Source organism: Pleurodeles waltl, chromosome 6 (genome assembly GCF_031143425.1).
Source record: "Pleurodeles waltl isolate 20211129_DDA chromosome 6, aPleWal1.hap1.20221129, whole genome shotgun sequence".
In the NCBI taxonomy this organism is placed as follows: Eukaryota; Metazoa; Chordata; class Amphibia; order Caudata; family Salamandridae; genus Pleurodeles; species Pleurodeles waltl.
Window position 1 is genome coordinate 1,646,882,615 of NC_090445.1, and position 17,430 is coordinate 1,646,900,044.

General features: G+C 43.2%; 1 protein-coding gene across 2 annotated transcripts in view; it reads right to left on the reverse strand.

Annotated features, from left to right (window-relative positions):
- Nucleotides 1-17,430, reverse strand: part of SARDH (sarcosine dehydrogenase) — a 460,574-nt gene that overhangs the window by 243,952 nt on the left and 199,192 nt on the right. The gene's annotated exons all lie outside the window — the stretch shown is intronic.

A 17,430-nucleotide genomic window follows, 5' to 3' on the forward strand; every position in this document is an offset into this window, starting at 1 on the left:
TTGTAGGTTCCTGGAGTAATTCCTTTTGCTATTTTCAGCTCTGCAGCACACTAAAATACAATGAATAAAATCACTGGTACATGTCCATTACAAGCACTGTAGCGCACTAAAATACAATGTAGAAGATCACAGGATTTTACCCATTACCAGCACTTCAGTCGTCTAAGTAGCTCCATTTCCGGCCCTAAGTAGCTCCATTTCCGGCCCTAGGAAACACTAAAAACAGCTTATCATATCACCGAGTACTTCCTAATTCCAGCACTGCAGAAAACTAAAATTCATGTTATCAGGTCACAAAAACTTTTCAGTTTCTAGCGCTGCAGGGCGCTAAACTCCTCTATATGAGATCGCTGGTTATTCCTATTTCTACCTCTGCAGAGCACTAAATTCCAGTATTTCAGCTCAGTGAGTAGTTCCTATTTACAGCAACGGAGAAAACTAAAATCCAGTGCTATAGATCACTGGATATTTCCAACACTGCAGAAAACGAAAAACCGGTGTCTTAGATCACTACTATCGGATGAGTATTTCCAGCACCGCAGTGTAATAAAATTCAGTGATTCAGAGCACTAGGTATTTCTAGCACTGCAGAGTACTAAAATCCAGTCCATCGGATCACTGGGTATTTTCAGAACTGGAGAGTAATAAAATGTGTTGCATCAAATCACTTGGTGTTTCCGGCCCTGAACAGTACTTAAATTCCAATATATATCCCACCGCTCATGCACCAGTTGAAAACCTTACAGCCCAGGACATCTGTCGCTGACATAAAATGCCATGCAAAGACTTCAAGTCATCTCTTAATTTGCATTAGCTCACTCCCTTGGGTACCAGAGCATTGCCCTGGACACAGACTCTCCATCTGCTATCATAAGCAATGAAGACTCTTGAAAATCACGGTCCAGGTTTGTCTGGCAGAATTTAACTTCCCCCCTGATTGTGGAATCCTTCCAGAGGAGCAGTGAAAGGGGGCAGGGGCTGCTAGAGATCATTTGGATGCATTTGGACAAAGAAGTCTCATTTTGGGAGTAGCAAACGCTTCTACATAATGCTTCCAAAGATATACATGCCTGGAGCATTGGGACCAGTTTAAGAGGCGCCATCTCTTCAAACAGGAAGAATAATAAGAGCAGAGACATGTGCATGGTGAAAGGTATGCAGATGAAAAAAGCAGGGAGCCAAGTAGAGTACATTTAGGAAAAGCTAATTCCTACTCGGATCATAGGTAGCAAGACCACATGTCTTCCATGTGAAGGTCCAACAGAAGAAGGAAGTATGGAGGTATATGGCTCTTTCCTCATGAAGTATAGTATCTTCATGGACCATCTGGGTAGCAGCACCACCTTCTTCCAACATTAATACTGACATTCGATCAGTGAGAGGTGAATGGATTTACCATGGACCCGTCATACATACACTCACTCCACCATTGGAAGCAGGGAAGGAAGGCACAATTATACCTGGTAAGTTGCAATGTTCAGAAATTCTCACAGTAACAAATTTGGAAGTCCCCAATCTCAGTGCATTAAAGTTTAGATAATATTTCCTGATTTTTTTTTTTTTAAAGAAAAGAAACTATCAGCTCCATAGAAATCTCTTCCCTGAATCAGGGAATGAAAGCGCACCCACCTCTGCCCCAAGGTCTTGATAAACACCTAATTCTGATCACCCACCTCATGGTACTCCTGTAGCGGCAGAGTCACTGCTGCTTCCTAGGACAGCGTGTTATTTACTTGCACCCTACGTGTTCATGGATTAGAGGCTCAAACTTTTATTGAAAGACCTCAAATGTTTACTGCCTGCACGCATCAAAGAACACATTAATAATTGGTCTTGAACCTGCAACAGCCCATTGTGAGCTGGGCAGCAAGAGTATGTGAGAGTCCCTTTGCTGTGTACAATCTACTTGAACTGTTGCAAAGAACAAAGTCGTGTGGGCTTCAGAATTGCACTCAGGACATTGACTGTAGGTCACTTGGGGCCATATGTACGAAAACATTTTCCCATAGACACAGAATGCGTAAAAACCTTTGCTACATCTGGCCCTTGTTTCCTTACAAGCAGTGCAAAGATTCATCACTCTGAAGCAAAGGATTCTGTTCAGTGGTGTGTTAAGATAAATAAATATGTAAACCTATATATATATATATATATTTATAGAAAAAAATATGAGCCTTTTCAGACGCCCCATTTCTGTTTGATTATTTCAATTTTCCCCACCTGTCTTATCCAGGTGACTGGTTGACACCTGTTCGGTATAAGTCAATAAGGACGCTCAATGAAGGACCACACACCAATTATGAATACAATTTAGCTTTACTAGAATTTCAGGGAAATGTATACATTTAGCACATCAACAATGGCAGAATACAAATAGCAATGAAGAGCATCTATATGGAAAATGTCACTTACCCAGTGTACATCTGTTCGTGGCATTAGTCGCTGCAGATTCACATGCTGTGCACATCCCGCCATCTGGTGTTGGGCTCGGAGTGTTACAAGTTGTTTTTCTTCAAAGAAGTCTTTGAGTCACGAGACCGAGGGACTCCTCCCATTTCGACTCCATTGCGCATGGGCGTCGACTCCATCTTAGATTGTTTTGCCCGCAGAGGGTGAGGTAGGAGTTGTGTATGCTAGTACTAGTGCCCATGCAATGGAGTGAATGCGTATGTACATAATAAAGTTTCAAGTAATATATTTACAAATGTACAAATGTTTAAGATCTACTTCTAAACGGCTACAGGCTCCCGGGGAGGCGGGTGGGCGCATGTGAATCTGCAGCGACTAATGCCACGAACAGATGTACACTGGGTAAGTGACATTTTCCGTTCGATGGCATGTGTAGCTGCAGATACACATGCTGTGCATAGACTAGTAAGCAGTTATCTCCCCAAAAGCGGTGGTTCAGCCTGTAGGAGTTGAAGTAGTTTGAAATAATGTTCTTAGTACAGCTTGACCTACTGTTGCTTGTTGTGCAGTTAGCACATCTACACAGTAGTGCTTGGTAAATGTATGAGGCGTAGACCATGTTGCTGCCTTACATATTTCGTTCATAGGAATATTTCCTAGAAAGGCCATGGTAGCACCTTTCTTTCTGGTTGAGTGTGCCTTTGGTGTAATAGGCAGTTCTCTTTTAGCTTTAAGATAGCAGGTTTGAATGCACTTAACTATCCATCTAGCAATGCCTTGTTTTGAAATTGGATTTCCTGTATGAGGTTTTTGAAAGGCGATAAATAGTTGTTTTGTCTTTCGAATTAGTTTTGTTCTGTCAATGTAGTACATAAGTGCTCTTTTGATGTCTAACGTATGTAGTGCTCTTTCAGCTACAGAATCTGGCTGTGGGAAGAACACTGGTAATTCTACCGTTTGATTCAAGTGGAACGGTGAGATTACTTTTGGTAAAAATTTAGGATTGGTCCGTAGAACAACTTTATTTTTGTGTATTTGAATAAATGGTTCTTGAATGGTAAATGCTTGAATTTCACTCACTCTTCTTAGAGATGTGATGGCAATTAAAAATGCAACTTTCCACGTTAAGTATTGCATTTCACAAGAGTGCATGGGCTCAAAAGGTGGACCCATGAATCGTGTTAGGACAATGTTGAGGTTCCATGAAGGAACTGGTGGTGTTCTTGGTGGTATAATTCTCTTTAGGCCTTCCATAAACGCTTTTATGACTGGTATCCTAAACAATGAAATTGAGTGCGTAATTTGTAGGTAAGCTGAAATTGCCATAAGATGTATTTTAATGGAAGAGAAAGCTAGGTTAGATTTTTGCAAATGTAGTAAGTATCCTACTATCTCTTTTGCAGATGCGTGTAAAGGTTGAATTTGATTACTATGGCAGTAATAAACAAATCTTTTCCACTTATTTGCATAGCAGTGTCTAGTGGTAGGTTTTCTAGCTTGTTTTATGACCTCCATACATTCCTGTGTGAGGTCTAAGTGCCCAAATTCTAGGATTTCAGGAGCCAAATTGCTAGATTCAACGATGCTGGATTTGGATGTCTGATCTGTTGTTTGTGTTGTGTTAACAGATCTGGCCTGTTTGGCAGTTTGACATGAGGTACTACTGAAAGGTCTAGTAGTGTTGTGTACCAAGGTTGCCTTGCCCATGTTGGTGCTATTAGTAGGAGTTTGAGTTTGTTTTGACTCAACTTGTTTACTAGATATGGAAGAAGTGGGAGAGGGGGAAAAGCGTACGCAAATATCCCTGACCAGTTCATCCATAGTGCATTGCCCTGAGACTGATGTTGTGGGTACCTGGATGCGAAGTTTTGGCATTTTGAGTTTTCTTTTGTTGCAAATAGATCTATTTGTGGCGTTCCCCACATTCTGAAGTAAGTGTTCAGTATTTGGGGGTGAATTTCCCATTCGTGGATCTGTTGGTGATCCCGAGAGAGATTGTCTGCTAACTGATTCTGAATCCCTGGAATAAATTGTGCTATTAGGCAAATGTGGTTGTGAATCGCCCAATGCCATATTTTTTGTGTTAGGAGACACAACTGTGTCGAGTGTGTTCCTCCCTGTTTTTTTAGGTAATACATTGTTGTCATGTTGTCTGTTTTGACAAGAGTGTATTTGTGGGTTATTATGGGTTGAAATGCTTTCAGCGCTAGAAACACAGCTAACAGTTCTAAGTGGTTTATATGAAACTGTCTTTGCTGAATGTTCCATTGTCCTTGGATGCTGTGCTGATTGAGGTGTGCTCCCCACCCTGTCATGGATGCATCTGTTATTACGTATTGTGGCACTGGGTCTTGAAAAGGCCGCCCTTGGTTTAAATGTATACTGTTCCACCATTGAAGCGAGATGTATGTTTGGCGGTCTATCAACACCAGATCTAGAAGTTGACCCTGTGCCTGAGACCACTGTGATGCTAGGCACTGTTGTAAGGGCCGCATGTGCAACCTTGCGTTTGGGACAATGGCTATGCATGAGGACATCATGCCTAGGAGTTTCATTACTAATTTTACCTGTATCTTTTGGTTTGGATACATGGCTTGTATTACATTGTGGAATGTTTGGACTCTTTGTGGACTTGGAGTGGCAATTCCTTTTACTGTGTTGATTGTTGCTCCTAGGTATTGCTGTGTTTGACACGGCAAAAGGTGTGACTTTGAGTAATTGATTGAGAAACCTAGTTTGTGTAGGGTTTCTATGACATAATTTGTGTGTTGTGAACACTGTATTTGCGTGTTGGTTTTGATTAACCAATCGTCTAGGTACGGGAACACATGTATTTGCTGCCTTCTGATATGTGCAGCTACTACTGCTAGACATTTTGTAAAAACTCTTGGCGCAGTCGTTATTCCGAATGGCAACACTTTGAATTGGTAATGTATCCCTTGGAATACAAACCTTAGATACTTTCTGTGTGAAGGATGTATTGGTATATGGAAATATGCATCCTTTAGATCCAGTGTTGTCATGAAGTCTTGTTGTTTGAGCAGTGGGATTACTTCTTGTAATGTAACCATGTGAAAGTGGTCTGATTTGATGTATGTATTTAATATTCTGAGATCTAGTATAGGTCTTAGAGTTTTGTCCTTTTTGGGTATCAGAAAGTACAGTGAGTAAACTCCTGTATTTAGTTCTTGTTTTGGTACTAATTCTATTGCTTCTTTTTGGAGCAATGCTTGATCTTCTAATCCTAGAAGATTTATATGTTGTTTTGACATACTGTGTGTTTTCGGTGGGACTGTTGGAGGGAATTCGCGAAATTCTATGCAATAACCATGCTGGATAATTGCTAGTACCCAAGTATCTGTTGTTATCTAGTCCCAATGTTTGTAAAATTGGCTTAGTCTTCCCCCCACAGGTGTTATGTGATGGGGATGTGTGACTTGTAAGTCACTGCTTATTTTGAGGACTTTTGGGGCTTTGGAATTTTCCTCTATTTTTTTTGGAATTGTCCCCCTCTATATTGCCCCCGAAAACTTCCCCGCGGATATTGGCTTTGGTAAGTGGGCCTTGTTTGAGATGTTGTGGTTTCTGTAGGTTGTCCTCGAAACCCTCCCCTAAAAGGTGTTTTGCGAAATGTGCCTCTGCTCTGCAGGGAGTAGAGTGCGCCCATGGCTTTTGCCGTATCAGTGTCTTTCTTGAGTTTATCAATAGCAGTGTCGACTTCCGGCCCAAACAACTGCTGTTCATTAAATGGCATATTTAGCACAGCTTGTTGAATTTCCGGCTTGAAACCTGACGTGCGCAGCCATGCGTGTCTTCTTATTGCAGTATTTACTGTCCTTGCAGCCGTATCTGCTGCATCCATTGAAGACCGTATCTGATTATTAGAGATACTTTGTCCTTCTTCCACCACTTGTTGTGCTCTTTTTTGGAACTCCTTGGTTAAGTGTTCTATCAAATGTTGCATCTCATCCCAGTGAGCTCTATCATATCTTGCCAAAAGTGGTGGTGAATTGGCAATGCGCCATTGGTTTGCTGCTTGTGCTGCAACCCTTTTGCCCGCAGCATCAAATTTGCGACTCTCTTTGTCTGGAGGTGGTGCGTCCCCCGAGGTATGAGAGTTTGCTCTCTTACGAGCTGCCCGACAACTACTGAGTCCGGTGTTAACTGGGTTGTAACATAAACAGGATCTGTTGGCGGTGGCTTGTACTTTTTCTCCACCCTTGGAGTTATGGCTCGGCCTTTAACAGGATCCTGAAAGATTTGTTTTGAATGTTTTAGCATTCCTTGGAGCATAGGTAGTCTTTGGTATTGGCTATGAGTGGAGGATAGCGTGTTAAACAAAAAGTCATCCTCAATTGGTTCGGAATGCAAGGTGACGTTATGGAAAGCAGCTGCCCTTGCGATCACCTGTGTGTAAGATGTACTGTCCTCAGGAGGGGACGGCCTGGCAGGGTACGAGTCTGGGCTGTTGTCCGATACTGGAGCATCGTAAAGGTCCCATGCATCGGGATCATCTTGACTCATGGCAGTATGAGTCGGGGAGTGCATCAGTGGTGGAGTTGCTACTGGTGATGTGTGCACTGATGGTGGTGGAGACGGTGGTGGAGTTGTTTTCTTTGCCACCTTTGCCTGTGGCTCCTTGTCCTTTTTTTGAAAGGCAAGTTTTCTTTTTATTTTAATTGGGGGAAGAGTGGTTATCTTCCCTTTGTCTTGATGAATGTGGAGCTTTCTTTGAGTATAGTCTGGCTCTACAGCTTGAAGTTCCTCTCCAAATCTATGTTTTTGCATTTGGGAGGACAATCCTTGTTCCTCTGTATAGGAACCGGTTTTCGGCTCCGAGGCTGGATGTTTCGTAACCGAAATTTTTTCGGATGTCTTTTTAGGCTCCGAAGAAACCTTTGTAATTTTTGGCGTGGAGGTTTCTCGGTGCGAATTTGTTCGGTGCCGCTGTCACGGTGCCAAAATTTCTCTGAGCCGATGTCTCGGGTCCGAGATTGCTGTGTGGCGGTATCTCGACCGGAGTCGGATGACTTCGACACCAGCGTGCGCTTTTTCGGTGCCTTGGCTCGGTCACCTATTTTTTGGGTTAAGCCATGGCCTGTTGGCGGTGGCGTCCCCTGGGCTTTTGTTGACTTCTCGTGAGTCTTATGTTTCAACGTCTTACTCACGGTTTTCGGCATTTCTTCGGCCTCGAGCTCTTCCGAGTCCGACTCGTGGATAGAGAAAGCTTCCTCTTCCTCTTCGAAAACCTCTTGTCCTGTCGGCGTCGACGCCATCTGCAGTCTTCTGGCTCTTCGGTCTCTTAACGTCTTTCTGGACCGAAACGCTCGACAGGCCTCACAAGTATCTTCCTTGTGCTCTGGGGACAAGCACAAGTTACAGACCAGATGCTGATCCGTATACGGATACTTGTTATGGCATTTTGGACAGAAGCGGAATGGGGTCCGTTCCATCAGTCTTGAAGTCGCACGTGGCCGGGCCGACCAGGCCCCAACGGGGGATCGAAAAAACCCCGAAGGGCCACTGGAGCTCTTCAAAATTCGGTGTCGATCTGTTGTAGGTAACCCGATACCGAACGCAAACAATACCGACGTTTTTTCCGAGATTCTAACTAACTTTCCGACCCGAAACACGGAGCGAAAAGGAACACGTCCGAACCCGATGGCGGAAAAAAAACAATCTAAGATGGAGTCGAAGCCCATGTGCAATGGAGTCGAAATGGGAGGAGTCCCTCGGTCTTGTGACTCGAAAAGACTTCTTCGAAGAAAAACAACTTGTAACACTCCGAGCCCAACACCAGATGGCGGGATGTGCACAGCATGTGTATCTGCAGCTACACATGCCATTGAACATATATATATATATGAGTACACTACAAAGGGCATCTATGTATATATATAAGCAAATAGTTAATTTACAGATATCAGTCTGGAATAACTGTATACCAAAATGTGTCACACTACGATGTTCAGGAAGTAAAATATAAACAAGTTGAATTCTTCAGATTAGCTTTGCTTAACTGCATACCAAAATGCATGTTTCAATTACTGCAGCAGGCTCACACTACGATGTTCAGAAAGCAAAATATAAAGGAGCTGAATACTGATTATAAACACAGTGCAAGCATAATAATCAATCATAATAATAGAGCAGAGAAACAAAGGCCTTTCATCCCTGGGTGAAACTTAACTTAGTCCACGAAATGCTGGGAAGCCCTCTACCGCCCGCTTGGACCTCTCTCCCCCTCGAGCGTCACAGTCTCTGAACAGCACAACAGGGAGGCAGCGCTGGGTCTGAAGATGACAGTTTTCACAACGCCATCTGCGAGCTTCAATTCCCTCACCCGCCTTTCAGTGCTTAAATAACCTGAAGCTTGGATTCTATCCCCTTCCAGCATTTTCTAGCTATGTTATCAGCACATGTCTCTTGGCTGCTCTGCCATTCCCTGGCCATTGTTTTCATTCCATCTTTTTACTGTGGTCTCGTTCTCAAGGTTGAGACTGAATCTCCATCACAACCTGTTTCTTACACATGCAGCTGCGAATAAGTTTATCTATGAAATGTCGTAAAACAAAAAAACAAGCTTGAAAGCGAACATCGTGAACTTTTCCACGTTGCTCTGGCTTCAGCAAGCATCACGGTCATCTACACTGTTCAAGCTAATTAACCCTTCGCGTCACAATGTCTTCCGCACCTTTCCCTATACTGATCACCATCCATGACGGGTAGAGTAAAATATATTTTTTGTAAATATTTAAATGGATGAAACTTGATGGAATTCTTTAACAGCCTTTGAGACACCGGTCATTCAGTCACTATATGGAACAGCATCGCCTTCGCTGCGGGGGTCCCCATCCTCACCAGGGATGCCCCTTTCAAGAAGACCAAAGAAACCCCATCACTAATATCTTGCAGCAAGAAGTAGCTGCAGCCACGAGCCCTGTCAGTCTAGGAGGCAGGAGAGCGCCAGCTGAGGCTTGACATCTCTATTTATAACTACTGCCGGAGAGGCAGAGCTGGGCTGCTCCTGACACTTCACTTCATTTTCCAGCTGGTTACTCCCGAGAACCTGAATAGTGGAAAAGAAAAGAAAAAAAAAACTACTGGTGCTGCAGGCTGTCTGCAATAATGAAAATAACCTCCACCTGATTCAGTTTCTCCTGAATGTTTGTGGTTAAACGCAAAAATATCCGAACACACAAATAACCAAAGTCACAGTCTGCGAGTCAATTTCCAAGGTCTCTAATCGGAAGGTACCCACTGCTTGGCAAATATATTCGAGGAACAAAGTTTGGAGAAACATCTTCATTGCATAGGTGATATGTGGAAATAATCTGAAGGTCCATAAAGCATGTGGAAATATTACTCAGGTATATAAAGCTTGGGGACAGATCTATACCGCACCCAAAGATTGAGGAATACAACCTAAGGTATCAGATTCTTGGAGGACAAGCTACAAAGGTGCCTGCAGGTGAAGTCCGAATGTAGAAAGCTACACCCACGCCACTGTTGAAGGAACCTAAAGTTTTCCTGCTTTCGTCTAGGGCTTCACCGAAACCTCATCCAGTGGATCCCTGTCATAGGTGCTTCTATTTTTTTTACCACAGCCTGCTGCCTGGGTCCCTTGATGACTTTCCGCTTCTCTGAAAATGTGTGAGTCCGAAGGTAACTTTTGACCGGGACAAACCTGGTCCCTTTATCGGACTCGCACTCCATTGCAGGCAGCTTTGACTTTCACTGTAGGGTGGGTCAAGGGCAACTAGATGATTGCAGTTTAACCATTTTTATGCTATTTTTAAATTTTTAGTTTTTTGTTATTTTAATTATTACAATTTTCTCCATTTTTATAAATTGATTTGGGATTTATCTTGTGTTGTGTTGAGACTTTATTACCCTTTTGAATACTGCACAAATACTTGTAATCATTGCCTCTAAAGTTAAGCCTGTGTGCTCTGAGCAATAGTTACCGGGGTTGAGTTCAGGTTTATTTAGTGATGTTTATTGTTCACCCTGACATGGATTGTGATTATTGAGTTGGATTCTCACCATACTCAACTAATAATCCAATTTCTTACAAATATACACAGCTAACAACTTTCATTTTCTACAACAGTCCAATTTCCTCATTTAATTTCACCCATCACTAGGTTTGTCTAATTTTCTCAAGCACATATAGAGAGCGAGAGAGAGCGAGTGAGGGGCACACGCAGGCACAAAGTCATGATTTATTATCAACACATAAAAAGTGCAAGTTTCATTTGCCTAGAATCCGTCATTTGAAAAAGGATAATAATATGCTTGTTTCTTAGGGCCATATGTACAAACATTTTTTCCCATAGACACAAAATGGGTAAAAACCTTTGATACATGTGGCCCTTTGTGTTGCACAATTTGAGCAGATACGAAAGTAAGCATGGTGCTTGAACGGGTGAGATCTCACACTGGCATCTAAGCGCAACAATCTTTCTCATGACATGATGATGCCTCCAGGGCCAGAGTGGCCAATCTGGACATTTCCCAGTGGACTGCAATCTAAGGGGCTTCTCTGAGCGCAGAAAGGGCTGTCATGACCCATCCATGCCCTTATAGCCCATTCAATCATGGCACCTACAAGCGGTGGTGTAACAAAAGCTCCCATGGGGGGGGGGGGGGTTGGGAGTCTTGAGGGCACTCCTCAGCATGGTACCCTGGCCTAAGAGCTCCTGAGTGAGTCTGGAGCGGGGCTCTCAATGTATTGTGCAGGGTGGCCCCCCTCCAGGTTTGTTAGGTCACTGCCTATAAGCTAGTTTTATACAGCCACAATTGTATGGGAAGAAGAATGAGGCTAAGTACCCTCTGTAGGTCTTCAGAAGACCAGGAAACAATAGAATATAAAAGAACAGTTGACATCTCAGTGCTCCTGCTGCTGAAACCTTACATAAAAGAGAGGGAAACAGTAGGCACAAGAGATGAAGGACTAGGCCAATAAACAAGGGTATCAGTGTGGAGTTCATCCGCTTATGACAAAGATGAAAGCAGGCCTGATGCATTGTTCCCTGGGATAACCAAGTGCCTTAGACTTCAACTTGTCTAGATGCCACTCCATTTACCAGTAAATGACTCCCTGGAAATGGCGTTGCCAAAAAATGTAAATACCTTCACGCTGAGCCATACATTTAACATGCGCACTGAGTAAAGCCAGCAAGTTTGGGGGAGAGGGGAGGGAGAGCTGGGATGCGGGGTTGTTCTCCTAAATTGTACCTTTAGCATCATAACACTTGCCCAAAACGTGAATTGTCTTCCGGACAGTTATGAGAGGGCACTTCATAAAATAAAATAATCAAAATAAATAAGTAAATAAAACATAGCCATTGTGCTGAGATGATCATCTCCGGGGGTATTGACAAACTTCCCCTTTTTTCTCTTTTGTTCCTTTCCCTTCTTTTCATTTTAAGGTTGAGAGCGCAAGCGCTTTGACCTGTTGTAAGTATTGTGTGCTTTTAGCCACGCCCACCGCAAGCCCATCACTTTCACTCATTCGTGAGCTTGCCTTTCAAAAATCCTTAATCCTCATTGGTAAATGCTTTAGGTTTAACCCTTCTTGGGGCAGTTTTGTTACCGCCTTGCAGACTTCCCCTGTTACATTGATAATTGCATGATTGCCGAGACATTTGACTGCAAGCGAACTTCTTTTTCCTTTTGTGTCTCTCCTTTGCGTTCATGCTCATAGCGGCCATGGCGCTTTGAATTTGCTCACTTATGTCAACTGTTTTACCTTTCATTTTCAATTTAGGTGGCAAGAAATAACCAGTTAGGAATTTACAACACTAATAGCTTTAACTCGAGCAAACACAAGACCCATTGCATTGTAAATGCTTTTTCTTATCTGTATTCTTCTCTTATCTTCTTTTCAGCTTTCACTGTAATTCACCCTTTATTTTCCTCCAGTCAATCTTGCCGGTTTCTTTCTTCTCCGGTTATTTCTTTTCTCCCTTTCTTTTCTTTAATTTCAGTTTCTCCCTCACACTCTCTCTTTTTCTCCAATTTTCATAATTTCTTTTTCCCACAGTCTTCATCTCTGTAATTAGCTCCTAACAAGCCGTCAACGCCCACCTCTCAGCTTTGTCCTAACATCTCGGTGAGGTGTTATTTACGAGTTTCTGCCTTCACACCGGGAAACCAACATTTATTCTTTAGACTTCCATTGTGAGTCATCCTGCGGTGCCCTAGGGCCAAGTGGCACCCCCTTGCGGCAGTTGTTGAATATTGGGGTTCAGTAACTCACTATCAGCTATAGCTCCCAGTTTCCTCACAATAAACCTCCATTTCTTTTCAGACAAGCGAGTGGTATCAGTTTTTACTGAGAGTCGCTGTCCTCTGATAACGTCTTCATTCCTCTATAACCAGGACATCTCCTTTGGAAATTGATTACTGCCCAGATCATTCCACTTTTGCATCTTACTTTCATTTAGAAAGTCCAGGACCACAGCTTTGTGGCTTGTCAATTCACCTGTAAACTCAAACATAGTTCAATCACATGGTCTAGAGCAGACTATGGACTCCTGTTAGACTGTATCAGATATCTACTTTGATAACAATCTTTCTATCCTGTATGTTAGTTGATGGATGTCTGGTATCTACTGCATATATTAGTTCCTTAAACAACCCCACCCACATCAATAATGCAGCAGAGCCATTTTCCTGCACCTTTCAGCTCGTCTCATCCTCATATGATAAGTTAATTCACTCACTTTCCCGACAGCGGCCTCTTGCCAGATACCTTGTTGTCAAGACCATTGCATGGTTGAAGAACATGATAAGTTATCTCTTCTGTCACATTAATTCCAACAAACACACCAGGGGCTCTTATAACCCTTTTCTCACAACTACTCTTTGTACACATGCACCACCTTATCCCAAAATGCCCCTGCAACGTGACATTCCCACATTGTTTACAAGTGTTGGTCAATAGTCAGGGCCCCTCCTCAGCCTTTTGATACAGGGATATCACTTTTACCCAACACCGCTGTCATGCAGTGCCCCAGGGGCACAACCAACATGTGTCACTATTTTCCACCCCGGGTCACTGTTGTATTACAGAAGGGGTCGCAGAAGCTTGTGCAAGTCCATGTTTGCAGAGGGGACGCGTATTGTCACACTGATTTACCCTGTTTGCCCTCGGTGCACCAGTTTGAAGATTTAGCGGAGCACATCTTCAGGGACCGTGCATCCTATGTGTAATACCGCCACGGCTTTCAAATCTAAGCCTCGTCCAGAAAGCCACTGTTACAGAGCATAATGAATAACACAGCCATCGTGCACCCCACCCAAGCACACCACTCACTCATATCAGACTAGTGATAAAGCAAAGCTAAGAGGAAAACTCTTTTAATCCAATGTCATACCATACATTCGGCTGAACAGCAAAGCAGTACAATTTATATTGGAATAAAGTTTACCCAAGGTGTATTCTCTGTAAAGGGACAACAACCAACTTAGGTATCCTCTTTATAGCAAATGTGGAATGTTAAGTTATGTACGCTGGAAGGTAAAAGTAGCTTAAAGAAACACCCAGCTTCCAGTGGCGGCTGGCAGCAAAATAAATTGGAGGGGGGCAAAATACTACAACATACACAGATAGCATAACATACACACAACATGTACACATAACATGCACACCAATATAAATATAAAAAAATAACACGTACCTTACTGGATGTCCTGCGGCACGTCCTCGTTCTGAAGCACGTCCCTAGAGCGCGAAGCCCACAGCCAGCTCCCTCATCCAATCAAGACACTGTATTCATGCAGCATGAAAATAATATCTTGATTGGCTGGAGCGGCCAGCTGCAAGACAGCCAGGTTGGAGAGGTTTGAAATGTGCTTGTCGGTTTGGCAGTAGAAAGGTAGCCGGCCAAACCATCATGCGCACTTCAAACAAAGGGGGTCACTCCTCACTGCTGCCAATCATTGGCAGCAGTGACACACTGTCCCCGCCCTGTCCTCGCTCTTTGTTTTCTGGAAGAAAGCATAAAAAATAAAATGGTAATAAAATAATGTTATGACCATTTCATTTTTTACGTTTTCTGCACAGCAGTGCAGGGGGGGCGACGCTCCTCCACTCTCACGGAGGAACCGCCACTGCCAGCTTCCCTGTATTAGGCAGCCCTCATCCCAATCCAACCATTGACAATCACGGAAGTGGATGCAGTCAGGAGACCTGTACTAAGTAACGCAGCAGGGGTATTTGTGTCACAATATCACTTTAGGCAAACATTCACATCCAAGCAATACTACATTCTCCAACACTCAGGGCATATCTGCTAAAACCTATTTTTGGGGGGGGCTGACAAACGACAGGCAATGAACAATTGTATTCCACCAACCGACGTTACAGAAAGTGATATTACACCCTTGTTTTATGCGGACATTGATTGGCAATGAGTCTTTTTTGTGTAATATGACAGTTTAATACTTTGTATCCTGGTATAAGGGACTTTCAGGTTAGCTGATGGATTGGAGTAGGTTTAGATACATATCAAATGTGCTTTTTATTTCTTGTTCCTTGCTTGGTCGATCTTAGCATTGAAATCCTGCACAGATCCTAACAAGGCTCAGGGAGCTCAGCACAAGTGAGAGTGCGGGGGGTGTATGTAAGAGAGAGACGTGTAAAAAATAACTGAGAGCCAAGGTAGGCTGGGCAAAGCATACACATAGAGAGATGCTGCATTAAAGCTCTGCTGGTAACAGTGATGCACAAAGGATGTGTTTTTAATTTCTATCACAGAAAGAGTCATTCTCCCCATTGGGGACTTCAGATGCTTTCATTTCCTGATGTTATTGTGTTTTTAATTGCAGACACAGTACAATAAAAGCATAGTCATCAATTCAATAAACACTATCCAGAAGCGTCAGGCTCCCAGATGGGGACTGGAGAGAAGCCCTGAACAAAGCAAGCATAAGGCAAGCGGGGGCAGGTGGTTCGGAGAGGCTCAGCGCCACCACCTCGGCCCACTTTGCAGGAAGGTGGATACAGTGGTCATGTGTAAAGCACCAGTGGGAACCGCTTGATGAGTATGTGGGATAGATAGGATAATTTAATCGTGGAGTGCATGGTGATACAATTGCTAAGCTCACTTTAAAGTTAACACGTTCTCTCTTCCCCGGTGAGGGCGAGTAGCCGGGGGGGGCAGTATGAAGTATGAGTGTGTCCACTCTATGAATAGAAGGGGAGTGGGGGATACTGTGTAGCAGTGTTCTGTGGGGGATACTGTGTAGCTGTGCTCTGTGGGGGATACTGTGTAGCTGTGCTCTGTGGGGGATACTGTGTAGCTGTGCTCTGTGGGGGATACTGTGTAGCAGTGTTCTGTGGGGGATACTGTGTAGCAGTGTTCTGTGGGGGATACTGTGTAGCAGTGTTCTGTGGGGGATACTGTGTAGCAGTGTTCTGTGGGGGATACTGTGTAGCAGTGTTCTGTGGGAGATACTGTGTAGCAGTGTTCTGTGGGGGATACTGTGTAGCAGTGTTCTGTGGGGGATACTGTGTAGCAGTGTTCTGTGGGAGATACTGTGTAGCAGTGTTCTGTGGGGGATACTGTGTAGCAGTGTTCTGTGGGGGATACTGTGTACCTGTGCTCTGTGGGGTATACAATGTAGCCATCCTCTGTAGCTGTCCACCCTATGAATAGCAGGGGAGTGGGGGTTACTCTGGAGCAGTGCGCAATATGGGGGTAAACGCATGCGAGGGCCACGTCGGCTGTGTGCATTGGTAATACCCCCTCTCTAAGCCTTAAATAGTACTGCAGAGAGACAAAACACCCTTATGACCAGGAAGCTCTAATCAAGGCCCCATTGGACAGCACCATCCACAGCCTGCTGGTCATCGCATAGTTTGTTGAGCTGAACATGATAACAGTGAGCCTTGGCCATAGTAATGATGAACTTCAAAGTGTCCGTCACCAGCAATGTGTTCAGGCAAGATATGATCAGCGCCATTGGATATATACGGCAATGGAAGACCCAATTGTGCAGCCAGTTGATTTAATTATCTAGCAGGAAAAGGTAAGTCATTCTTTAATAAAAGAGAAATTATGTGGCACAGAATGTGGATAAAAAAAATATTCTGAACTCTGTGGCATTACTATATAGCTACTTTGGCAATTTGAAATAGGTACAGAAGACGATTGAAATACTAGGAAAATGCATGGGTCGCTCAAAGAAAACAAATACACACATTGAGCAGATTCTATTCAGCATGTTATTTATCAAAAATATTTTCGTTTTCATAGAAGCATGAGAATGCTAACACTGTACTTTCTCCACCCCAGACAGAACTAGATTGCAAAACATATTTTATACAGTACTCAGCAGAAAACAAGTCCTTGTGTCCAATTTTCTTGTAATAAAAAGTGTGCCTACTTTAGCTGGCTCATTACAGTTCTTTTCTCACTGCAGGGCGTCTAAAACATTTCTGCAGAGCAGTTTAGTACAATCATATATTTTGTATTCTCATCTCTGTAGGAGACAGGTTAGTAGTCAAGACAGAGGGCACAAAAAAGAGGTCCAAAATGTTTGGGATTATTTGAGTACTCCTTGAAATAACTGCAGAGTGTGTGATGTAAAACAGTGAAACAAAATATTTCCATGAAAAGAAAGAATCATTCTCTTCAACCAGTCTAAATTACACATAAAGAGGCATTCTGTGAATTATGTTACAATAGATCTCAAACCCTCAACTGATATTAAAGAAAGGCCTATTGGTGGGGATTGTTAAAGGTGCAGGGATTGCCTTTTTAAACTACAATGGATGGTTATTTTAAGAACTTTATTTTCAGCTGCATACAAAAGCAGACACACCTACACACCATCAACCGGGAATGCTAAAATCTTAGCAACACAAGTAACCCTTTTACGGACTACGCCAATCAACAGCTGAACCGTGACCAGTGTCCTTTTGAAATTTGTCAGCAGTGATGCACCCAGTGTGCAATGATTTTATAAATTTTGATGAGCTGGAACTTAAAACAAAAAATCTGCAAATTA